Source organism: Rattus norvegicus, chromosome 15 (assembly GCF_036323735.1).
Source record: "Rattus norvegicus strain BN/NHsdMcwi chromosome 15, GRCr8, whole genome shotgun sequence".
NCBI lineage: Eukaryota > Metazoa > Chordata > Mammalia > Rodentia > Muridae > Rattus > Rattus norvegicus.
Genome location: NC_086033.1, coordinates 18,936,968 through 18,961,888, shown reverse-complemented (window position 1 = coordinate 18,961,888; position 24,921 = coordinate 18,936,968). Strand labels below are relative to the sequence as shown.

Here is a 24,921-nt window from a genome sequence, read left to right as displayed (position 1 = left end):
GTGGACAACAAATGACGGTTTAGGGGGCTAAGACATGCTAAGAGAATTTGTCTCTGGGCGTAAAATAGGTAAATTCACAGACATTCTAAACACAGAAGTTCTAATAAGTCATTTAGCTTCATAGAATATCAGAGACATGGCTTAATTCTTGTTTTGGGGGGAGATTTCAGTTCACAGTGTTTCCTGTTGACCACATGCCATACTTTGTACCTAGGAGGTCAAATATTGTTTTATGACATATGATGTTAGGAAGAACAAAAGGAATTTCACCAGGGGCAAGGCACAACTGTATTTTAAACCTATACTTTTAGAGCCAAAAGCCAAATGAACTTTTCCCCACTAAGAACAAGAGGGAAGTTATTAACTAGACCCAACCAGTTGGATTACTATGTTTCTGTTGGTATGAAAAATATTAAGATACAACAAATTAAAAATGTTAAAAAGTTCCAGGGACTAAGCCACTACCCAAAGACTATACATGGACTGACCCTGGACTCCAACCACATAGGTAGCAATGAATATCCTAGTAAGATCACCAGTGGAAGGGGAAGACCTTGGCCCTGCCAAGACTGAACCCCCAGTGAATGGGATTGTTTCGGGGAGGGCAGTAATGGGGGGAGGGTTGGGAGGGGACACCCACATAGAAGGGGAGGGGTTAGAAGGATGTTGGCCTGGAAACCAGGAAAGGGAATAACATTTGAAATGTAAATAAGAAATACCCAATTTAATAAAGATGGGAAAAAGAAAAAGAAAAAAATGTTAAAAAGCTTATGCACAGTTAAACTTCTCAGATATTTAAATGTATTAGTAAAAATATATCCTATAATGTCTGCAATTTCATACACAGATGTTTTAAATTAGGCCAAGGGTAGTGATTACAGTAGATAAAAATGTAAAGTTGGATGGCTCTGTTTTGTTCATTAGTTACTTTTAAGAATTGTAGGTACAGATTGAGTTTTCTTTACAAGAAGACAGTTATCACAAGGACATATAACACAACCAGGGTTTACATCTCAGTAAAACAAAGAAATGCCACGTGTTGGTATCTTTGAGATGTAAGAAAGGTCTAATGAAAAGGAAGAAGGTCAAAGGTGAAGCGTGGTGTGTGGAATTAGATCACTACTGTGCCCTACTTAACAGTTAGTTAACGGAGACGTGTACTCACAGGTGGGAAATGTTAATACAGCACAGGATCTTCTTTTCCCTCTAAGTTTTATTCTAGAACAGGAACAGGTCATGTGATATTCCCCTCTGACATGGAATTTTCTTTTGGAGCTAAAGAAGGAAGAGGCAATGTAAGATTCGAGTAGAGGGGTTGAGAAAAGTTAATATAGGTAGGTGTGTGTGTGTGTGTGTGTGTGTGTGTGTGTATTCATGTGTGCATGTGTGCATGTGTACACGCGTGTGTGTGCATGCGTGTGTCTGTGTTCATATGTGCATGCGTGTGTTATCTTTCTTCTGGCATGATCTCTAAATTTTTCTTATTAGTTTTCAATTCACTTTTAACACCTCCTTTTAACTTAGATGTAGTTTCCTGAGCTCTTATTAATTTTTTAAATCACCAGTTCTCTCATTTTTCTTTAGATGTTCAAATTTTCAAATTAAAGTAGGCTGCAGATTCGTATTTTTTCATTTTTCATTTTCATCTCATGTAGTACATCCTGACTGCAGTCCCCCCTCCTCCCAGTTTTTCCCCCTCCCCCCTCATCCACTTCTCCTCCATTTCCCTTCAGAAAAGTGCAAGCTTCCCAGGTCTATCAACCAAGCACGGCATATCAGGTTGCAATAAGACAAGACACCTCTCCTCATATCAAGGCTGGATGAGGTGACTCAAGGGGAGGAAAAGGGCTCCAGAAGCAGGCAAAAGAGTCAGAGACACCCCTTACTTCCACCGTTAGGGGCCCCACAAGAGGGCCAAGCTATATAACCATAACATACTTGCAAGGGCCTAGGTCAAGTCCCATGCAGGCTCTGTGACTGTTGCTTCAGTCTCTGTGAGCCCCTATGAGCCCAGGTTAGTTGATTCTGCAGGTTTTCTTGTGTTGTTCTTGTCCCCTTTGGCTCCTACTACAATCCTTCCCTTCTCTCTTCCTCAGGATTTTGTGGTCTCTGCCGAATGTTTGGCTGTGGTTCTCTGTATCAGTTTCTTCTCATTAATTATGCTAGGCTCCTGCCTGGAAGTGTAGCATACAACCATTAGGACTCTTTTTATTTTATTGGTTTCTTTTGCTAGTGATGTTTGCTTCTACCCTAGGTACCTGGGCTATCCGTCCCCTGTTCCTCGCTCTCCAAGGCAGTGTCAGGGGTTGGCTCCCTATCATGGCATGGATCTCAATCGGGGCTGGTCATTGTTTGGCCATTCCCCTAATTTCTGAGGTTTCTCGGAAAACTGGGACTTGATCTATCTCAAGACCTCGCTATATCACTCCTGGGCATATACCCAAAGGACACTTTAATCCTACCACGCTGACACTTGCTCACCTACGTTTACAACAGTTTTATTCATAATAGCCAGAAACTGGAAACAACCTAGATGTCCCTCAACTGAAAAAATGGTACATCCATCAATGGAATATACATTGCTCAGCCGTTAGAAAAAATACCAACATCAAATTTTCAGGCAGACTGATGGAACTAGAGAAAATAATTATCCTGAGTGAGGTGACTCAGACCCAGAAAGATAAACATCATAGGTATTCAGTTATAAGTGGATGTAGCCGTCAAGTAAAGGATAACTATGCTATTAATTACAGACCCAGAGAGGCTAAGTACTAAGGAGGGCTCAGGTGGGACACATGAATCTCCCTGGGAAGGAGAAATAGAGCTATTGCTGGTGGACTAGGGTAGGTGGGATGGGAACAGGAGGGATCAGGTCAGGGGAGGATTGTGGGAGAAAATACTGGGAGAGACAACTGGAATTGGGGGCACCTTAGGGGCAAGGCAGAAACCTAGTGCAATGGAAACTTCCTGGAATCTATGAGGGTGACCCTAACAAAGACACCTAATAAAGGACACAGAGCCTGAACCGGCGATCTCTGTAACCAGGCAAGACTTGCAATGGAGGGTTTGGGACAGCAACACAGTCTCGAAACCTTTGACCTACAATTTTGTTCCACTTACAAGATGTACTGTGGTAAAGGTTACCTATTCATTTTTAATTCTATTCTTTAATTCTGTTGCCTAAGTCTTTCAGGTTGGTGTGCAAAGAAGAATCTATTTAGGATCAAATGTTCTCCATTGAGAAAACTAATCTTTTTTTTTATCTTTCTTTTTTTTTTCTTTACTTTTTTTTGGAGCTGGGGACTGAACCCAGGGCCTTGTGCTTGGTAGGCAAGCGCTCTACCACTGAGCCAAATCCCCAACCCCCCCCCCTTTTTTTATCTTTCTTAAATTGGGTATTTCTTATTTACATTTCAAATGTTATTCCCTTTCCTGGATTCCAGGCCAACATCCCCCTAACCCCTCCCCCTCCCCTTCTATATGGGTGTTTCCCTCCCAATCCTCCCCCCATTACTGCCCTCCCCCCAACAATCCCGTTCACTGGGGGTCCAGCCTTGGCAGGGCCAAGGGCTTCCCCTTCCACTGGTGCTCTTACTAGGATATTCATTGCTACCTATGAGGTCAGAGTCCAGGGTCAGTCCATGTATAGTCTTTAGGTAGTGGCTTAGTCCCTGGAAGCTCTGGTTGCTTGGCATTGTTGTACATATGGGGTCTCAAGTCCCTTCAGCTCTTTCAGTCCTTTCTCTGATTCCTTCAACGGGGGTCCTGTGAGAGCACTAATCTTAAGTTAGACTTGTCCATTTTCTAAATACTTATAAGCTTATTTAATGCCTTTCTCAAACCCAAGGCTGGTTGGAGTATCAAATGGCAGGTTTTTAAAAACCCATTTCCTTCTTCCTTGAAATAAACACTGAATGAGAAGCCAAATGATTGTAATTTAACCAACTGGGTAGTCCAAAACCAACCAACCAACCAACCAACCAACCAACCAACCAACCAACCAACCAAACGTGTCCAAACACTTTGAAACTGTATGTTAAAAGCAAACAGAATGGTGCAGAGATGACTCAACAGTTGAGAGCACTGGTCATTCTTTCAGAGAACCGAGGTTCGATTCCCAGCACCCGCATCAGGCGTCTCACAATCATCTGTAATTCCAGTTCCAGGGCATCCACTGATGCCTTCTGACTCCTTCAGACACCAGGTACACAAGCAGCGTACAGATATACATGCACACAAAATATCCATACACATAAAATGGAATAAAATTACACCTTAAGCTAAAGGTTCTGAAACCTGTTAGCAGCAGTGCAGAGAAGCTACCAAACTAGGCCACTCCGTGAGGAGAACTCATGTTTGAGTGTGCTAACAGTTTTAAGGAAACCTTTATAGGAACAGAAACAAGAAAACCCTGGTTACCGCAAAGCTGGAAAGCCTCTCGTATAAACCTGTTATCTGAAGACATTATTAGCCTTGTTAGGGGTCTGTTTGTACATTCCAGAGTGAATTTCTATCTGTTGGTCACAAGGCTCTCAGGTCAAGCAGAGATGTGGGCAATAAGTTGTTATCTAGGGTGCTTGAATGGCCCAGGATAATTTATCTCCTGGACCCGTGACCTCCCAGGTCTGAGAACTTCAGTTCATAAATGATTGCTCCTTGGAGATGGAGTTGTGATTTTGTTTTTGTTTTCTGTTTCACCAGTCTCTTCTTTTTTCTATCCCACTTGCTCTCGTGTCTGCCTTCTCTCTCATGCTGGGCTTGGGGCCAGGGTTGTGTGGATAGAATACAAGTGTCCTACTGCTGAACAACACCCTCTGGCAGAAATGTTAATTTTCTTTTTCCTATTTCTCTCCCCTCTGCTACAGTTAAGAGACATAACTTTATAATCAGATCGCTGTTAGCACCATACTCCCTCTCTACCCTCCTTTCTCTCTCTTCCAGGCTCCCCATTGGCTACGTCCTCCTGTGTGTGAATGTAGTTTAACACGCAGAGGTGTTCTTTGAGTGTGGACTGAACTACGATCTTCCCACGTCACCAGTGCCTTTCCAGGGTAGGGAGCCCCTGGGCGGGGTAGTCACCAATGCCTTTCCAGGGTAGGGAGCCCCTGGGCGGGGTAGACTTCCTGAAGCCCTGAGGAGGAAACAGCTCATCTTTATGACTGACTTACAGGTTTTTAAATTGGAGTTTATGACTATTGTTCTTTCATTGCACCAGGGAGTGTGTGCCCTTTCTAACTTCTTGGTGGCTGGGTTGCCAGGAATCTAAACCTTGGGCAGTGGACTCTAACTTACAGTAGGCAGAGGTATAGGGTGGAGCTACTAGAATTTCTGTTCCAGAAACTGGGCCTTGAGTAGGAGACTCCATCCGGGATGTGGCCAGCAGGTCTCATTACAGGGCACCTTGGAGAAGGTACACGTGACACAATTTGGGGGTTGACTCCTCTGCTTCTCTCTAGGTGCCCTCGTAATTGGGGGAGGAGGCTGGTCCTTGGGTTTGACCAATCCCTTCAGCATTCAGCTCTCTGATTATATATCAATAAAACATATTTAACTGACACTTTCTCAGGGCTAGAAACCAGGCTGGGCCTATAAAAAAAAAAAAACCACAATGGAAAGAAAAATACAGTCATCAATTTCCTGATACAGCTCAGGACAGACACTACCAGATGGTTCTGTTATTTGTTTCTTTGTTCCCCTCCTTCCCTCCCTTCCTCTTCTTTCACATCCTTAGACTGATAGTGTTTTATTTCCCCTGGATCAGTAGTTTCTATTTCTGAGGTTTCAGTTACCCACAGTCAACCTCGAACTTGAAATATTACATGGAAACATATTCAGAGAGAAAGAAAAAGAGCAGAGGGACAGAGGAGCCACATTTAAACAGCATTTTATCATAGTGTATTATAACTGCTCCTTGTTCTGTGCCTGGAGAGGAGCTCTTTTTCCTCATGCATTTATGGGACAAAAAACATCTGCTAGATAGGGTGTGCTACTCTCCATGATTTTAAGTATTTCTGATGGTCCTGGAATGTCACTCTGCTGGATAAAAGGAGACTTCTATAATAGGTACTCAAAATCTTCTGAAAACAAAACTTTCCCAGCAGTTGAAGGGAATAGTTTATTTCCTAAGAAATATGAAAATAAGAGTTTTGTTTCTGGTTCTCCCATGTGTTGTCTTCATTGTTGCTACAGTTACGGTGAGCATTTGGAGGAGGACTTACTCTCCATGAGTCCCTCCATGCTCACTTTTCATCTCCCCCAAGATGCCCAGGAAAACCTCAGCCTCACCTGTCATCTAGGGGCACAGGGTCTGAAAACTCCTCTCCCTGAGCCTCAGTCATATATGCCCAATGAAGAATAATGGGAAAGAGTCCTTATCGATGTCAGGACAAAGTTAAACCATGAATATTTCTTTGCTTTGTGTCTGACTCAGCAAAAAAGTCTATCCAGTCACCAAATGACTGAACCTAATAATGCTGTCATGTTGCTACTTTCATGTTAATGAGTCAGGGGACAGTAAAGCAAGAAAGATATATGCCAAGATTTCATCCTCGAGGACATGAGCGACATTTGCTGAGTCAGGTTAACAGTTTTTGAAACCTCTTGCCATCATTTTTTGGAGACAGGATCTCACTGTACATCCCGCAATGGGCTCAAACGCGTCACTCTACCGTCCCGACCTCCCAAGTGGCTGTGATTACAGGTGTGTACCACTACACTCAGCTCTCTAAAATTTCGATTCTATTTCTAACATAATGGTTGCAATAATTATGGCAGATTTTTTTCAGATTTAATCTGTATTATCAGCACCTTTCTGTCCCTTTCTTTTTAAAGGTTTAGACAACCAGGCAGCAATGGACTGAGCTCAGAGTTGCAGGGTCTCAGCTGTCACAGTAGACACACACACAGTGCATGTGGTTTCAAGCTGCCGTCATCAACTTTCTAAGCATTCAGGTAGGAAGAGATGGGAGGAACCATTCCTCAAACAATGTTTTGTAGCATGTTGGAAAGAGAGAGGTGAGAAGTACCATTCTACACATACAACACACTCAGGTCATAGGAGAGCCAATTGCAGACAAATAATATCTGATGGGTATTGAGTATGTATTACCTTGGCTTTAAATCTATTTTTGCTTATACACTTACATAATTCAACTAACAGTGGTATGCTTTCTAACTGGATCTGGAGATTTCTGAAAATGTAGCAGTTACTTCTTGGGACCCAAGTACAACATGAGCACACACTCAGACTCTCTCCCACTGTATTGGCACAAAACTGAGCAGGCTTTTACCCTTCTCTGGTCATGGTCTGTTCACAGTACTCGCCCTGCCAGCCTCTGTAGGCATATGTAGTGCTGTGTGCTGTCTGCCTCCTCGTCTGTAACCTCTTGAAGGGCTTTGTCACAGTCATTTGTGAGTTTTCAGTCTTCAACACAGGGCCTGCCACATAGTAGATTCTTCATATACTGATGAACAGCTAAGTTTTACAGTATAGGGAGTAACCAAAATTCTCTATATGGCAGCAGAGATGGCTTCACATTACCACAAATAAGTTGTTACAAAGCGAGTCTATAATGTATTACTCACATTTCTTCTCTTAACTATTTCTTTCTGTTTTCACCTGGGAGAGATTGTATAGTCTACATTAGTTGTCCATCACTCCATAACAATTATTGTAGCCTTTAGAAATACTTTTATTTTATATATATGATGGGTAGCATGTGTGTGCTGTGTGGTTAAATGCACATGTGAAGGTCAGAGGGCAAATTCGCTGAGTTTGTTCTCTCTCTCCATCTTTACTTGGGTCCTGAGGATAGAACACAGGTCTTCTTTCTGGCTTTCACAGTGTACTCTTTTGCCTACTGGCCGCATGAATTGTCACTCTAAATGATTCAAAGGCTCACACATTTATTACATCATAGTTCCTTGAGTCTGGCACACTCTCACTGGATCCTGTACTTGGTATCTCTCAAGGCTGCAATCATGGCATTAGTCTGGTTGAGCTCTCACTGGAGGCTCGTCTGGAGGGAGAGTTCATTTCCAAATTCATTCACGTTCTCTGACAGGCTAACATATATCTCTCAGTGTGACTGAAGGTCCCAGATGTCTACTTGCTGTTGGCTGGAAACTATGCTCAGGCCGGAGAGGGTGAGACTATGACTCTTTGACAGGTAGGCTCTGAGGCATGGCTGTTCACTTCAGCCAACATCGAGAAGCATCTCCACGCTCACTGAATCCTATCTTATTTCTGTGACAAATAAGCTGAAATAAGGTATTAATAAGAAAAATCCTTTCGAGTTTATCCTATACCGGAAGCTGAAGTTCCCACCTGCGCTCAAAGGAGGGGATTATGTTCACTAGGTGATGGAAGTCAGTGGAAGTCAACCTTGAGGCCTGCCATATCACTTATCAATAGCTTAGCTCTTGGCAGAGCCTCCTTGGCATGTCTGCATGCTCTTAGAACATTTTATTTTATTTTTCCGTATTAGACGACTGATCTCTATTTATCTGATGCTGATGCTGGAGGCCAAGTGGTTTCACTGGTATCTAGAATGTCTGGTAGAGCCAAAATCCTTTTCTGCTTTTTGGACAAGTCAAAAGGGAGTGTCCTGTGACCTCTTGAAGCCATAGAAAAGAAGAACTCACAAAAAATAAATGTCTCAGGGCACGAGCAGAGATCAGATGGCAACTGATTCCTCTTGATTTTATCTAGTGATAAGTGGGGGTTGTGGGAGGATGACACAATGGAAAACATAGTCATAAGAGCTTGTCTAGATCTTCTCTGACACCCACTGTAGTACTGAGCTGGCAGGAGACCCCTCACCTACTTCTACAGATCTCTCACACAGAAGATAGTATAGTTTAGTGAAGACTTCAAAAGTAGTAACTTTGAGGTTGGGATCTAAAGATAGGAAGATCCCAGCCACTCTCAATGGAGCAGGGAGAGAATATTCTAGAACCAAAAAGATAAAGTTTGCCGAATCCCAGACTGGGAAAATTCTTGGTTCTGGCATAGCCATGAGGAAAGAGTGCTGGTGAGGAGGCCAGGGGTACCACCATGGAAACTATTTGGAAGCAGGAGCTCAGAATTGGTTGACTGATCCTAGAAGATGAGGGAAGGTAGTTATTGCACCAAAAATGACTCAGATAATCACCTGAGAGCTGGCTAGAGCCTCCAGGTGCTGGGATGGCCTGCAGATCCTTATGTCCCAGAACCTTCCTTTGGTAAGAACCAGCGGCATGCTGACAAACAGACTCCTGTTCATTTCTCTCTCTCACAGCCCCTGTTGGTAGCATTTGTTGATTCCTGTGTTGTAAATACTCTCACTGTGACCAATACCAAGCCATCAGTCAGTTCTCAATAATACTGAAGACTCAGCTATTGTGAGCCAGTAGAGAATCTCTCTCCTGTACAGAAAGTCACAAGGTCTCATCGATGACATTCTGTCTTGGGAACTCTGGCCAGAGGGTGGCACTGACACTTGAGTTCGACATCCATCCCACAGCTACATCAGGGGAAGCACAAGGGAAAACACAGCCTCCCCTTGCTGACTGTTCTCAGGGCTTACTGTTCCCTAGGCTTAATGGCAGCCATCTAATTATGTCTTAGGAGCTCACTGCAAGCTGATAGATACATTAATGGCATCGCTTGGTCTTTATAAAGCATTTTGGAAAACCAGCCTGTCATAAGAAACACTAATCTAGAGCTCATGTGTAGCAGAGCCTGAAGCAGAAAGGAATGTGATCCAGCCTGAGAGAAAGCAGAGAGTAGCTTATACATCGCCTTTGCGCAGCCTACCCTCCCAATTCCATCAGGTGATGCTGTTTTTTTTTTTATCTTTTTTTTTTTATTAACTTGAGTATTTCTTATATACATTTCAAGTGTTATTCCCTTTCCCGGTTTCCGGGCAAACATCCCCCTCCCCCCTCCCCTTCCTTATGGGTGTTCCCCTCCCAACCCTCCCCCCATTGCCGCCCTCCCCCCATAGACTAGTTCACTGGGGGTTCAGTCTTAGCAGGACCCAGGGCTTCCCCTTCCACTGGTGCTCTTACTAGGATATTCATTGCTACCTATGGGGTCAGAGTCCAGGGTCAGTCCATGTATAGTTTTTAGGTAGTGGCTTAGTCCCTGGAAGCTCTGGTTGCTTGGCATTGTTGTACATATGAGGTCTTGAGCCCATTCAAGCTCTTCCAGTTCTTTCTCTGATTCCTTCAACAGGGGACCTATTCTCAGTTCAGTGGTTTGCTGCTGGCATTCGCCTCTGTATTTGCTGTATTCTGGCTGTGTCTCTCAGGAGCGATCTACATCCGGCTCCTGTCGGTCTGCACTTCTTTGCTTCATCCATCTTGTCTAATTGGGTGGCTGTATATGTATGGGCCACATGTGGGGCAGGCTCTGAATGGGTGTTCCTTCAGTCTCTGTTTTAATCTTTGCCTCTCCCTTCCCTGCCAAGGGTATTCTTTTTCCTCATTTAAAGAAGGAGTGAAGCATTCACATTTTGATCATCCGTCTTGAGTTTCGTTTGTTCTAGGGATCTAGGGTAATTCAAGCATTTGGGCTAATAGCCACTTATCAATGAGTGCATACCATGTATGTCATTCTGTGATTGGGTTAGCTCACTCAGGATGATATTTTCCAGTTCCCACCATTTGCCTACGAATTTCATAAAGTCGTTGTTTTTGATAGCTGAGTAATATTCCATTGTGTAGATGTACCACATTTTCTGTATCCATTCCTCTGTTGAAGGGCATCTGGGTTCTTTCCATTTTCTGGCTATTATAAATAAGGCTGCGATGAACATAGTGGAGCACGTGTCTCTTTTATATGTTGAGGCATCTTTTGGGTATATGCCCAAGAGAGGTATAGCTGGATCCTCAGGCAGTTCAATGTCCAATTTTCTGAGGAACCTCCAGACTGATTTCCAGAATGGTTTTACCAGTCTGCAATCCCACCAACAATGGAGGAGTTTTCCTCTTTCTCCACATCCTCGCCAGCATCTGCTGTCACCTGAGTTTTTGATCTTAGCCATTCTCACTGGTGTGAGGTGAAATCTCAGGGTTGTTTTAATTTGCATTTCCCTTATGACTAAAGATGTTGAACATTTCTTTAGGTGTTTCTCAGCCATTCGGCATTCCTCAGCTGTGAATTCTTTGTTTAGCTCTGAACCCCATTTTTTAATAGGGTTATTTGTTTCCCTGCGGTCTAACTTCTTGAGTTCTTTGTATATTTTGGATATAAGGCCTCTATCTGTTGTAGGATTGGTAAAGATCTTTTCCCAGTCTGTTGGTTGCCGTTTTGTCCTAACCACAGTGTCCTTTGCCTTACAGAAGCTTTGCAATTTTATGAGATCCCATTTGTCGATTCTTGATCTTAGAGCATAAGCCATTGGTGTTTTGTTCAGGAAATTTTTTCCAGTGCCCATGTGTTCCAGATGCTTCCCTAGTTTTTCTTCTATTAGTTTGAGTGTGTCTGGTTTGATGTGGAGGTCCTTGATCCACTTGGACTTAAGCTTTGTACAGGGTGATAAGCATGGATCGATCTGCATTCTTCTACATGTTGCCCTCCAGTTGAACCAGCACCATTTGCTGAAAATGCTATCTTTTTTCCATTGGATGGTTTTGGCTCCTTTGTCAAAAATCAAGTGACCATAGGTGTGTGGGTTCATTTCTGGGTCTTCAATTCTATTCCATTGGTCTATCTGTCTGTCTCTGTACCAATACCATGCAGTTTTTATCACTATTGCTCTGTAATACTGCTTGAGTTCAGGGATAGTGATTCCCCCTGAAGTCCTTTTATTGTTGAGGATAGCTTTAGCTATCCTGGGTTTTTTGTTATTCCAGATGAATTTGCAAATTGTTCTGTCTAACTCTTTGAAGAATTGGATTGGTATTTTGATGGGGATTGCATTGAATCTGTAGATTGCTTTTGGTAAAATGGCCATTTTTACTATATTAATCCTGCCAATCCATGAGCATGGGAGATCTTTCCATCTTCTGAGGTCTTCTTCAATTTCTTTCCTCAGTGTCTTGAAGTTCTTATTGTACAGATCTTTTACTTGCTTGGTTAAAGTCACACCGAGGTACTTTATATTATTTGGGTCTATTATGAAGGGTGTCGTTTCCCTAATTTCTTTCTCGGCTTGTTTCTCTTTTGTATAGAGGAAGGCAACTGATTTATTTGAGTTAATTTTATACCCAGCCACTTTGCTGAAGTTGTTTATCAGCTTTAGTAGTTCTCTGGTGGAACTTTTGGGATCACTTAAATATACTATCATGTCATCTGCAAATAGTGATATTTTGACCTCTTCTTTTCCGATCTGTATCCCCTTGATCTCCTTTTGTTGTCTGATTGCTCTGGCTAGAACTTCAAGAACTATATTGAATAAGTACGGAGAGAGTGGGCAGCCTTGTCTAGCCCCTGATTTTAGTGGGATTGCTTCAAGTTTCTCTCCATTTAGTTTAATGTTAGCAACTGGTTTGCTGTATATGGCTTTTACTATGTTTAGGTATGGGCCTTGAATTCCTATTCTTTCCAGGACTTTTATCATGAAGGGGTGTTGAATTTTGTCAAATGCTTTCTCAGCATCTAATGAAATGATCATGTGGTTCTGTTCTTTCAGTTTGTTTATATAATGGATCACGTTGATGGTTTTCCGTATATTAAACCATCCCTGCATGCCTGGGATGAAGCCTACTTGATCATGGTGGATGATTGTTTTGATGTGCTCTTGAATTCGGTTTGCCAGAATTTTATTGAGTATTTTTGCGTCGATATTCATAAGGGAAATTGGTCTGAAGTTCTCTTTCTTTGTTGTATCTTTGTGTGGTTTAGGTATAAGAGTAATTGTGGCTTCGTAGAAGGAATTCGGTAGTGCTCCATCTGTTTCAATTTTGTGGAATAGTTTGGATAATATTGGTATGAGGTCTTCTATGAAGGTCTGATAGAATTCTGCACTAAACCCGTCTGGACCTGGGCTCTTTTTGGTTGGGAGACCTTTAATGACTGCTTCTATTTCCTTAGGAGTTATGGGGTTGTTTAACTGGTTTATCTGTTCCTGATTTAACTTCGATACCTGGCATCTGTCTAGGAAATTGTCCATTTCCTGAAGATTTTCAAATTTTGTTGAATATAGGTTTTTATAGTAAGATCTGATGATTTTTTGAATTTCCTCTGAATCTTTTGTTATGTCTCCCTTTTCATTTCTGATTTTGTTAATTTGGACGCACTCTCTGTGTCCTCTCGTTAGTCTGGCTAAGGGTTTATCTATCTTGTTGATTTTCTCAAAGAACCAACTTTTGGTTCTGTTGATTCTTTCTATGGTCCTTTTTGTTTCTACTTGGTTGATTTCAGCTCTGAGTTTGATTATTTCCTGCCTTCTACTCCTCCTGGGTGTATGTGCTTCTTTTTGTTCTAGAGCTTTTAGGTGTGCTGTCAAGCTGCTGACATATGCTCTCTCCTGTTTCTTTCTGCAGGCACTCAGCACTATGAGTGCTCTTAGCACAGCTTTCATTGTGTCCCATAACTTTGGGTATGTTGTATCTTCATTTTCATTAAATTCTAAAAAGTTTTTAATTTCTTTCTTTATTTCTTCCTTGACCAGGTTATCATTGAGTAGAGCATTGTTCAATTTCCACGTATATGTGGGCATTCTTCCCTTATTGTTATTGAAGACCAGTTTTAGGCCGTGGTGGTCCGATAGCACGCATGGGATTATTTCTATCTTTCTGTACCTGTTGAGGCCCGTTTTTTGACCAATTATATGGTCAATTTTGGAGAAAGTACCATGAGGAGCTGAGAAGAAGGTATATCCTTTTGCTTTAGGATAGAATGTTCTATAAATATCCGTTAAGTCCATTTGGCTCATGACTTCTCTTAGTCTGTCGACATCACTGTTTAATTTCTGTTTCCATGATCTGTCCATTGATGAGAGTGGGGTGTTGAAATCTCCTACTATTATTGTGTGAGGTGCAATGTGTGTTTTGAGCTTTAGTAAGGTTTCTTTTACGTATGTAGGTGCCCTTGTATTTGGGGCATAGATATTTAGGATTGAGAGTTCATCTTGGTGGATTTTTCCTTTGATGAATATGAAGTGTCCTTCCTTATCTTTTTTGATGACTTTTAGTTGGAAATTGATTTTATTTGATATTAGAATGGCTACTCCAGCTTGCTTCTTCTGACCATTTGCTTGGAAAGTTGTTTTCCAGCCTTTCACTCTGAGGTAGTGTCTGTCTTTGTCTCTGAGGTGTGTTTCCTGTAGGCAGCAGAATGCAGGGTCCTCGTTGCGTATCCAGTTTGTTAATCTATGTCTTTTTATTGGGGAGTTGAGGCCATTGATATTGAGAGATATTAAGGAATAGTGATTATTGTTTCCCTTTATATTCATATTTGGATGTGAGGTTATGTTTGTGTGCTTTCATTCTCTTTGTTTTGTTGCCAAGACGATTAGTTTCTTGCTTCTTCTAGGGTATAGCTTGCCTCCTTATGTTGGGCTTTACCATTTATTATCCTTTGTAGTGCTGGATTTGTAGAAAGATATTGTGTAAATTTGGTTTTGTCATGGAATATCTTGCTTTCTCCATCAATGTTAATTGAGAGTTTTGCTGGATACAGTAACCTGGGCTGGCATTTGTGTTCTCTTAGGGTCTGTATGACATCAGTCCAGGATCTTCTGGCCTTCATAGTTTCTGGCGAGAAGTCTGGTGTGATTCTGATAGGTCTCCCTTTATATGTTACTTGACCTTTTCCCCTTACTGCTTTTAATATTCTTTCTTTATTTTGTGCGTTTGGTGTTTTGACAATTATGTGACGGGAGGTGTTTCTTTTCTGGTCCAATCTATTTGGAGTTCTGTAGGCTTCTTGTATGTCTATGGGTATCTCTTTTTTTAGGTTAGGGAAGTTTTCTTCTATGATTTTGTTGAAGATATTTACTGGTCCTTTGAGCTGGGAGTCTTCACTCTCTTCTATACCTATTATCCTTAGGTTTGATCTTCTCATTGAGTCCTGGATTTCCTGTATGTTTTGGACCAGTAGCTTTTTCTGCTTTACATTATCTTTGACAGTTGAGTCAATGATTTCTATGGAATCTTCTGCTCCTGAGATTCTCTCTTCCATCTCTTGTATTCTGTTGGTGAAGCTTGTATCTACAGCTCCTTGTCTCTTCTTTTGGTTTTCTATATCCAGGGTTGTTTCCATGTGTTCTTTCTTGATTGCTTCTATTTCCATTTTTAATTCCTTCAACTGTTTGATTGTGTTTTCCTGGAATTCTTTCAGGGATTTTTGTGTCTCCTCTCTATGGGCTTCTACTTGTTTATTTATGTTTTCCTGGAATTCTTTCAGGGATTTTTGTGTCTCCTCTCTATGGGCTTCTACTTGTTTATTTATGTTTTCCTGGAATTCTTTCAGGGATTTTTGCGATTCTTTCAGGCATTTTTGCCATTCCTCTCTGTAGGCTTCTACTTGTTCTCTAAGGGAGTTCTTCATGTCTTTCTTGAAGTCCTCCAGCATCATGATCAAAAATGATTTTGAAACTAGATCTTGCTTTTCTGGTGTGTTTGGATATTCCATGTTTGTTTTGATGGGAGAATTGGGCTCCGATGGTGCCATGTAGTCTTGGTTTCTGTTGCTTGGGTTCCTGTGCTTGCCTCTCGCCATCAGATTATCTCTAGTGTTACTTTGTTCTGCTATTTCTGACAGTGGCTAGACTGTCCTATAAGCCTGTGTGTCAGGAGTGCTGTAGACCTGTTTTCCTCTCTTTCAGTCAGTTATGGGGACAGAGTGTTCTGCTTTCGGGCATGTAGTTTTTCCTCTCTACAGGTCTTCAGCTGTTCCTGTGGGCCTGTGTCTTGAGTTCACCAGGCAGCTTTCTTGCAGCAGAAAATTTGGTCTTACTTGTGGTCCTGAGGCTCAAGTTCGCTCGTGGGGTGCTGCCCACGGGCTCTCTGCAGCGGCAGCAACCAGGAAGACCTGTGCCGCCCCTTCCGGGAGCTTCAGTGCACCAGGGTTCCAGATGGCCTTTGGTGTTTTCCTCTGGCGTCCGAGATGTGTGTGCAGTGAGCAGTCTCTTCTGGTTTCCCAGGCTTGTCTGCCTCTCTGAAGGTTTAGCTCTCCCTCCCACGGGATTTGGGTGCAGAGAACTGTTTATCCGGTCTGTTTCCTTCAGGTTCCGGCGGTGTCTCAGGCAGGGGTCCTGCCGCTCCTGGGCCCTCCCCCACGGGAGCCCAGAGGCCTTATACAGTTTCCTCTTGGGCCAGGGATGTGGGCAGGGGTGAGCAGTGTTGGTGGTCTCTTCCGCTCTGCAGCCTCAGGAGTGCCCACCTGACCAGGCGGTTGGGTCTCTAGGGTGATGCTGTTTTAAGACCTCAGTTTCAAGGTGTTCTAAGTCAGACCTGTCAGCATGCCCTGCCAACCAGTGTTTTTGGATTTCCTCATTCCAGGTGAAGATACTCTTTATTTTTGTGTGTGTCTGTGCCTGTATGTAAATGCACTGTATAAATGCGTGTGTGCACATGTGCAAAGGCCTGAAATCCACAGCTATTACCCTCTATCAATCCACTTCATTTATTGAGTCAGGATCTCTCACTGAATCTAGAGCTCACCCATCCCAGCTGGTCTAGGTAACCAGCGTTTCCCTCTGACCTTCATTCTTTGCCTTCCGAGGGCCGGAATTACAGGTAGCTGCTACACCTGGCCAGGTTTTACATGGATTCTGGAGACCTGAACTTGGGTTCTCATACCTGTGCAATCAACACTTATGCATGGAGACATCTTTTTAGCCCAAAGGTAGTGTTTCCATGGTGAGGAGACTGAGGTATAGAGAGGAATGATAGACAGACAGACAAGCTCTACTTGCTGGGAGATTTCACTAAATAGACATTCATCTATCCCTGTAGGTTGTCTGTAAACACGGCCCATCGGCCCACACACGGCCAGTGCTTACAGTAACTTCCATGTCGTGGCTATGGAAACCACCTTGGCAGGCAGTCGGGTGTGGCTGGCAAGATAAATCTTCACTTTCACCCTCACATCGAAGGGCCGAGAAGCACCTAAAGAAATGTTCAACATCTTTAGTCATCAGGGACATGCAAATCAAAACAACCCTGAGATTTGACCTCACACCAGTCAGAATGGCTAAGATCAAAAACCCAGCTGACAGAAGATACTGATGAGGATGTGGAGAAAGAGGAACACTCCTCCACTGTTGGTGGGATTGCAAGCTGGGACAACCTCTGGAAATCAGTCTGGAGGTTCCTCAGAAACTTGGACACAGTACTACCTGAGGACCCAGCTATTCCACTCCTGGGCATATAACCAAAAGATGCTCCAACATATAACAAGGACACGTGCTCCACTATGTTCATAGCAGCCTTATTTATAATAGCTAGAAGTTGGAAAGAACCCAGAAGTCCCTCAACAGAGGAATGGATACAGAAAATGTACATTTATACAATGGAATATTACTCAGCTAGTAAAAACGATGATTTCATGAAATTCTTAGGCAAATTGATGGAACTAGAAAATATCATCCTGAGTGAGGTAACCCAATCACAAAAAAAAACCCCAAAACCAAACCAAACCAAACCAAACCAAAACAACAACAACAACAATAACAAAAACACATGGTATGCACTCACTGATAAGGGAATATTAGCCCAAAAGCTTGGATTACCCAAGATCCAATGCAATGACCACATGAAGCTCAAGAATGATGATGACCAAAGTGTGATGCCTCAGTCCTCCTTAGAAGGGGGGACAAAAATATTCATAGGAGGTAATACCGAGACAAAGTTTGGAGCAGAGACTGAAGGAAAGGCCATCCAAAGACTGCCCCACCTAAGGATTCAGCCCACATACAGCCACCAAACCTAGACCATATTGTTGATGCTGAGAAGTGCATGATGATAGGAGCTTGATATGTTGTCTCCTGAGAGGCTCTGCCAGAGCATGACAAACACAGAGGTAGATGCTCGCAGCCAACCATTGAACTGAGAATGGAGTCCCCAATGGAGGAGTTAGAGAAAGGATTGGAGGAGTTGAAGGGGTTTGCAACCCCATAAGAACAACAATGCCAACCAACCAGAGTTCCCAGGGACTAAACCACCATCCAAAGACTATACATAGACAGACCCATGGCTCCAGCTGCATATGCAGCAGAAGATGGCCTTGTTGTGCAACAATGGGAGAGAAGCCCTTGGTCCTGCCAAGGCTAGATGCTCCAATCTAGGGGAATGTCAGGGTGGGGAGGCAGGAAGGGATGGGTGGGAGAACACCCTCACAGAAGCAGGGGGCGGGGGATGGGATAGGGGGTTTATGGATGGGAAACTGGGAAAGGGGATAACATTTGAAATGTAAGTAAAAAATATCGAATAAAAAAAAAGATCTTAATGCCTTAACCACAGTGTTTGCCTTCCCCTTTCAGGGCCAACCAGGTCAAACCTTCCCAGTGTCAGCCTTGGAACAAATTCTACCTGAAGCTCATGTGCAAACACAGAGCTGGGGCCACACCATTTCCTGGAGTGGTGCAGGGATGCTGCGTTATTCTCTCTCTCTCTCTCTCTCTCTCTCTCTCTCTCTCTCTCTCTCTCTCTCCATTTCTTCCTTTCTTTCTCAAATGCTGTTACCTCCCCCTCCTGGTCCCTCCCCAAAACCCCCTTCCCTTTTCCTCTGAGAGTGGCCCCCTTGGGTATCCCCTACTCTGGCACATCAAGTCTCTGCTAGATTAGGTGCATCTTCTCCCACTGGGGCCAGACCAGGCAGCCATTTTTTTTATATTTAACTAATTTTTAATTTACTTTTTACTTATTGACTTTACAGTCCACTCACTGACCCCCACCCCTGTCACTTCCTCCCACAATTCTTCCCCCCTCTCCTCGTCCTCTGAGCAGGTAGAGCTCCCCATGGGTATCCCCCCACCCTGGCACTTCAAGTCTCTGCAAGGCTAGGTGATTCTTCTCCCACGGGGCAAGGCAGCCCAGATAATATTCCATATACAAGCAACTTGAGATATCCCCAGCTCCAGTTGTTTGGGACCCATATGAAGGCCAAATTGTACATCTGCTACATTTGTGTGGAGAGGCCTAGGTCCAGCCTGTGCATGTTTTTTTTTTTTTTTTTGGTGGGTGGTTCAGCCTCTGAAAGCCCCAATGGTCCAGGTCAGTTGATTCTGTTGGTCTCTCTCTGGAGTTCCTAACTCCTTTGGGGCTGCAATCCTTCCTCCTATACTTTGATAAGAATCCCCAAGCTTCATCCATATTTGGCTGTGGGTGTCTGTATCTGTCTTGAGTCAGCTGCTGGGCCCCTCAGAGGAGGACAACATGCTCCTGTTGGTAAGCATGACAGAGCATCATTAATAGTGTCAGGAATTAGTGCCTGCCCATGGGATGGGTCTCAAGTTGGGAAGGTTACTGGTTGGCCATTCCCTTTTCCATCCCCAACCCCTGCATTTCTTGTAGACAGGATAAGTATTGGGTCAGAAGTTTTGTGGGTGTGTTGGTGTCCTTATCTCTGCACCAGGGTTCCTGCCTGGCCACAGGAGGCAGCCTCCCCAGGCTCCATATCCCCAGTGCTATGAGTCACAACTGGGGACACCCCCATTGATTCGTGGGTGCCTCCCCTGTCCCAGGGCTCCAGTTCTTCCTGGAGATGCCCCCTATCTCTCATCAGTTGCAGATTTCCATTTGTTCTCATGGCCATCTGGCCATCCCCCTGCCTCTCCCTACACCCGATCTGGAACACTTTACTCCCTAGCACTTGAGTGAAAGGCAGAATTTTTAGGAAAAATGTCTTCTCTTCTTTCCTGTCTTTGAAGAGTTCGGGAACTGAGTGGGTCCGTCTTAGGACCAAAGTCAACTGATTTTGGGAGAATCCACATTATGCTTCGAGGATACACTTCCAAGAGGGAAGCTCAGCATGGAAGACGCATCATGCTATCTCCAGGTGACCCTTGTCCAGTTCCCCTACTCTGCAAGCACACTGAGTGACCGAAGAGATGCTCAAAATCGTTGCATAAGCTTGCCTTGACCTAAATACCTAAGAAGAGTATGTCGGTCCCTTGAATAGGGTCAATGAGAGCAATAGCTTGTTAACTTCACTTAGCCCTGTACTTGGATAAGAAATGTTACTCAGAGAAACTGTCCGTTTGTCTATGTGTGTGTGGTGTTGTGTCTGATAGGGTCTCATATAGCCCAGGCTGACCTTAACTATATGCCTGAGAATGATACTGAACTCCTCGAGGAGGAGGAGGATCTTCCTGATTCTATCTCTTTAGTGCTGGGATTATAAGCATGTATCACCATAGCTGTACAAAGTTTGGAGACTTTGTACATGCTAGGCAATCACTTTACCAACTGAGCTACATTTTACACACACTGCACCTTGTAATTCTGTCTTTATAGAAAGTGCACAGTCTACCTTGCCCTTATCTGTGTATGTGTCTATCTCACAGACCAGGAAAAATGACAAAATCTCAGTATATGGAGAGACATGGCCTATTGGATATGACAGTGCCCTGGCTAGTTTTATGTCAACTTGACATAAGCTAGAATCATCAGAGAAAAGGAAGCATCCATTGAGAAAATGCTTCTATGAGATAGGGTTAGGTAAGCCTGTAAGGCATTTTCTGGGAGGGCCCAGTCCTTTGTGGGTTGCGCTGTCCCTGGGCTGGCGTCTCTGAGTTCTATCAGAAAGCAGGCTGAGTAAGCCACAGGAGAAAGGCAGTACCCAGCACTCCTCCATGGCCTCTGCATCAGCTCCTGCCTCCAGTTCCTGTCCTGCTTGATTTTCTGCCCTGACTTCCTTTGGTGATGAACTATGATGTGGAAATGTAAGCCAAATAAATCCTTTTCTCTCCAAGTTGCTTTGGTCGTGATGTTTTATCATAGCAATAGTAACTCCTAATTAAGATGGACAGTGTCATCCTGAGTGAGCTAACCCAATCACAGAAAGACATACATGGTATGCACTCATTGATAAGTGGCTATTAGCCCAAATGCTTGAATTACCCTAGATGCCTAGAACAAATGAAACTCAAGACGGATGATCAAAATGTGAATGCTTCACTCCTTCTCTAAAAGGGGAACAAGAATACCCTTGGCAGGTAAGAGAGAGGCAAAGATTAAAACAGAGACTGAAGGAACACCCATTCAGAGCCTGCCCCACATGTGGCCCATACATATACAGCCACCCAATTAGACAAGATGGATGAAGCAAAGAAGTATAAACCAACAGGAGCCGGATGTAGATCGCTCCTGAGAGACACAGCCAGAATACAGCAAATACAGAGGCGAATGCCAGCAGCAAACCACTGAACTGAGAATAGAACCCCCGTTGAAGGAATCAGAGAAAGAACTGGAAGAGTTTGAAGGGGCTCGAGACCCCATATGTACAACAATGCCAAGCAACCAGAGCTTCCAGGGACTAAGCCACTACCTAAAGACTATACATGGACTGACCCTGGACTCTGACCCCATAGGTAGCAATGAATATCCTAGTAAGAGCACCAGTGGAAGGGGGAGCCCTGGGTCCTGCTAAGACTGAATCCCCAGTGAACTAGACTGTTGGGGGGAGGGCGGCAATGGGGGGGAGGGTGGGGAGGGGAACAACCATAAGGAAGGGGAGGGGGGAGGGGGATGTTTGCCCGGAAACCGGGAAAGGGAATAACACTTGAAATGTATATAAGAAATACTCAAGTTAATAAAAATAAAATAAAATAAAATAAAATAAATAAATAAAAATTAAAAAAAAAGATGGACAGTGTTCTCTCTCTGCTTAATACTAAATAGTCCCCTTTGTTTATCTTTAGTTTTTACACCTCTGTCAATACTTTGGGTATATTTTCTCCTCTTCACTATATATTATAAATGTATACATACAATTCTGGAGTTATTTAGATTGCTCTTTGCTGGATAATATGACTTCACTTACTTGCATATTTTCTGCTGTTAGAGTAGTTACTTAGTAGTGTAAGTTTTGGGACCAGGGACCTAGGAGTGAATACCAGCTTTGTTGTTTTATTTATGTAGACTCCCTACGTAGCCCAGGTTGGCTTCAGATTCATGATCTGCTTGCCTCATTGTCCTGACTGCTGGGATTCATGTGTCTGCCTTTGTGTTTCAGCTTTCAGCTTGGCTTCTGGATAGCTTCGGGAACCAGTTATTTAGCATTATCTCAGCTCTCAAGTCTGTGGACATATGCTGAACCAGTGAGCTTGCTGCCAATCACAGGGCTAAGAATCAGTAAACAGAACCTAATAAATATATGATGTAGAATGACCACTGTTCTTTTATGCAAGTATAGAGAAGTAAGAGGAGTCACCCGGAACAATACTCTCCCATTCCTGAGCTTCCTACCATCAAGGGCTGTGTGGCATTCCCCGACAAGAACAGCTATCAATCAACGTACTCCTCTCCATGGAAGACCTCATGATGTATCGGTGTGATGGGAATTCTCCTTTCAGGATTCCCAGAGGATGGAATACAAGGTCGTATATTGGACGAGTCAGTGCTTCGTGGGGACTGATTTCTCCGCGCTGTTGGAAGCAAATACTGTCATCTCCTCTTTTTTTTTTTTTTCCTGCTTCTGCTCACACCCACAAAAAGTACACACTGAAAGCAAATGTTGGTCAAGTTAGTTGTTCAAAGAACTGATAGTTTCACAATGAAGGGAGTGATCTTTACCAAGTACATTTGGGTCCCGACAAACACATGCTTTACTGCTGGGCGTGTCCCCTCCACACACGTAAACCGCTTTTATCAGGACTAGAGATCAACCCGGCTTTCGCAAGACTTAGCGTCCATCCCGGATGCTGGTGCGCCTTTGTTCACTGAGTTGGGGCAGAACCAAGCAGGAGGGAATCGAGTGTGTTTGGACAGTTGAAGGACTTCATCTTTACAATGGTGACCTTTTCCAGATGGGAAGTTAGGTGTCCTGGTTGAAAGAATTGTTTTCTTGTTGCCTGGCACAAAGGTTGTCAGTGTGCTTTAGCTAGTCCTGCCGTCTCCACCCAGTCCTGTGCCTCCCATCCTACCAGGAAACCCACACTGGTTCCGAGAATCTGATGCGTACTCATTTACTGAAAGCAGTGCCCTCCCTTACCATAAATCTATTTGTAGGAAGTAGTTCGATATTTAGGGGTGGGGCCCCCCAAATCCCTCCTTGTCTGGCTCTCAATGGGACTATTCCTATACAGATTCAGTGTAGACGTCTGCTGTGCTGATGGGTTGGGATCGCAGTAGCTCTGTATTGCTGGAACGTTTTGTTAACAGACCACTTGGTAACACCATGTTGCTGATCAGTTACCTATTGTTATAGAAAAAAAAAAACCTACCTCCAAACCCAGAAGCTTCAAAAGAGTAAATATATATTTATTTATTTATTTTTTCTTTTTTTTTCGGAGCTGGGGACCGAACCCAGGGCCTTGTGCTTGCTAGGCAAGTGCTCTACCGCTGAGCTAAATCCCCAACCCCAGTAAATATGTATTTATTATCTCTCACAATGCTTGTGGGTCAGGAATCCAGGAGCAGTTTGGCTCTGTGATTCAGGCTGGGAGCTGTACAATCAGAAATAAAATTGTAATTTAAATGTTAGTTGGGGTAAAATCATCTAAAGATTCCACTGGGGTTGGTTGTTTCCATCCAAGAGAACATAATCACATGGTCGTTCAGTTTGGGTTTGCCATTAGTGGAAACCCTCTGTTCTTCACCTTTGCAGTCTCTGTAGAGAGCTGCTCAGAGGTCCCCATGACATGCTCACTGGCTGCTGTCTGTGGAGAGTGTGACAAGAGTCACTCTGGAAGATAGGGTGTCTTTCATGATCTCATGATGGAAGTTACTAATGGTGACACAGGACAGCTCATTTAGTATGTGAAGAGATCTCACTCCTGTGTGTGAAATTCAGGAAATGACTGATTAAGGGAACCTTGAAGGTTCACTGTCACGCCTTGCTTTCATTTACACATTCTAACCAAAGTTTTCTCCTCCACTAGCTAATCATTTTATCAAGGAGAACGAGACTCTGTCTTGATTATACACATGTAGAAACCTTCCGACATGAAGTTCACCTAGCTAGAGCTATGGGTGACAAAGGACTCTTAGCACTGTGGGATATTGCAGAAGTAAAATCTTACCTGTCAGCTTTTGTTTATGGGATATGAATACATAAAAGCATGTACCTAGGACTGGTTCACCCCTTTAGTCTCAGCACTTGGGAAGCAGAAGCAGGCAGATTTCTGTGAGTTCAGGTCCAACCTGGTCTACAGAGCAAGCCCAGGACAGCTAGGGCTACACCGAGAAATCCTGTATTGAAAAACCAAACCAAACACACAAAAAAATAAAGAGTATGGTATTTGTTTATCTTTGTGTGTGTGTGTGTGTGTGTGTGTGTGTGTGTGTGTGTGTGAGAGAGAGAGAGAGAGAGAGAGAGAGAGAGAGAGAGAGAGAGAGAGGGTGTATAGAATTTTTTGTCTCCTCTGTGTATACCAAAAGATCTTGGTATATGTACTTGAGAAAAAAACTGAGATAATTATTCCTTAGAAAAGAGGAAGTGGGTGGGAAGGAGGGAGGGGCAGCACTCACAGAAGCAGGGGGAGAGCGGATGGGATAAAGGGTTCCAGAGAAAAGGGGATAACATTTGAAATGTAAATACATAAAATATTTAATAAAAAAAAAAAGAAAAGAGGGAAGCGAGGAGCCATTAGGTCATTTTCACTTTAGATCCAGGTGTTTGTTTCTAGGTCTGGGATTGGCCCAGCCTTTGTATAATGGCTTCCAGATGACTGGTTAGAAAGGAAGTGGGCCATACCTCATTGTGTGAGAGGTAAGATTCTCAGGCTTTTGATTTCTGTTCTGAGCATGGATTCGGCAGAGTTCTCTCCTCTGCCCTCCATGATTGGTTCTGTGCTGTGGTTGCTCATGGGGCTGCAGACTTCTGAA

The 24,921-nt window shown here is 43.4% G+C and overlaps 1 long non-coding RNA gene across 2 annotated transcripts; it reads left to right on the top strand.

Moving 5' to 3' along the window:
- The first annotated feature begins 666 nt into the window (after positions 1 to 666).
- LOC102548458 (uncharacterized) lies at positions 667 to 24,465 on the top strand. Of its 2 annotated transcripts, none has more exons than XR_005493869.2 (4): positions 667 to 5,051; positions 6,624 to 6,700; positions 6,832 to 6,951; positions 22,109 to 24,465. It is a non-coding gene; the product is annotated as an uncharacterized LOC102548458 (long non-coding RNA). The 2 variants fall into 2 exon arrangements; XR_005493868.2 differs by lacking the exon at positions 22,109 to 24,465 and adding an exon at positions 16,888 to 20,845.
- The last annotated feature ends 456 nt before the right edge of the window (positions 24,466 to 24,921 follow it).